General features: G+C 45.7%; 1 protein-coding gene across 1 annotated transcript in view; it reads right to left on the reverse strand.

Moving 5' to 3' along the window:
* The window catches only part of IGF2R (insulin like growth factor 2 receptor), a 94,113-nt gene that overhangs the window by 27,041 nt on the left and 65,710 nt on the right, over window positions 1-1,362 (reverse strand). The window lies entirely within an intron of this gene.

A 1,362-nucleotide genomic window follows, 5' to 3' on the forward strand; every position in this document is an offset into this window, starting at 1 on the left:
GGGGGGGGGGGGGGGGGTGAGTGTGAGTGTGTGTGGTGGAGGCAGGGGAATGGAGGGAAGTCTGGTGGCATTTTCAAAAAAATGTGGTTATGTAACAAGATGCTTAGCCCCCATTGAAAATTCTAGTATTTGAAAATCAAAGTATTAGGAATTAGAACACCCATCTATTCAAAGTGCTTACCTGCATCTTCAGGTCACTAAAAATACCTTTAAGATTTAGGAAACAGTCTTTCTTTTACTTTTTAAAAAAAGATCAATAGCTCTCCAGTTTCTCTTAAATTAACAGAGACAGTTCTCTTCCATTCCCAGTTGGTTTCAATTATTAAAAAGTGCTGGCATTTCAAGAGATAAAGATACTAATCATCCACCCCACTTCAACTGCATTGAAATTAAAATCCTTAATGCCATACAGGACTGGCACTGATGAAAGTGACCTCAAAACCTTAAGCAAATTTTCCTTGTTTCTAGATATGGATAATGAAAAAAAAGCATCATTAAGCTTGCTGTAGGCTGATGGTTTAATGAAGTTATACCAATTTAGGCCTAAGTCCACGGCTTTCATCATTTCAAAGAGTACAGCAAAAGCCATGTTAACCGGCATTTTATTAGCCGGAAAACTCTACTAGCCAGCATCCAAGGGACACGGCAAAAGCGAAAACAGAAGTACCACTTCCAAGGGACTTCCAGTTTCACCGCTGCAAGCTGAGCTTTTCTTTGTCACTTCTTTGGCCCACGGCCTGGGGCAAAGCAGCCTGCCTGGGCCTCCCTCTCTGTCCCCTAGCACACTGATGCCAGGGAGTACACCAGACAGTGTGTATTTGATTTAACTGGCATCCCCCATTCCCAGGGGATGCCAGATGACAGAGCTTTTACTGTATTCATATTTTTTAAACAGAACTGTTTAAATGAAGACCCCTTTTTTCTACTTAAATCTGTTTTGCCCCGTTTTATGCCTATGAACATTCACTCAACATGGAACATTTAAAGAACCGCACAATTCCCCACATTCTCACAAATAATGCATGTGCTTGCTTCATGGAGTAACATTACGATGGCACAAACAGTTGACATGGAAGGCCTGACTGGCTGAGGGTCAACTGCGGGAATTTCAAACCGCGGGCTTTTTAAAGCAGTTGGGGAGCAGGAGCAGAGGGAGCAGGGCACTTGTGTGCCACACGTGCACCCCCTTACCTTGGCAGCAAAGGCAGCAGCTGCGGAGGAGCCAGTGGCAGTGGCAGCAACAGCCGATTCCCCCTAAGGTAAGTGGGGCAGAGGGTACAGCACAGCTGAGGCAGATCCGGAGGGGAAGCCCTCCGGAGCCCTCTCAGCTCACCTAACAGGGAGCCTCACCCCGAGCTGCAC

This window comes from Crocodylus porosus, unplaced genomic scaffold, assembly GCF_001723895.1.
Source record: "Crocodylus porosus isolate Cpor-Errol unplaced genomic scaffold, CroPor_comp1, whole genome shotgun sequence".
NCBI classification, from domain to species: Eukaryota; Metazoa; Chordata; order Crocodylia; family Crocodylidae; genus Crocodylus; species Crocodylus porosus.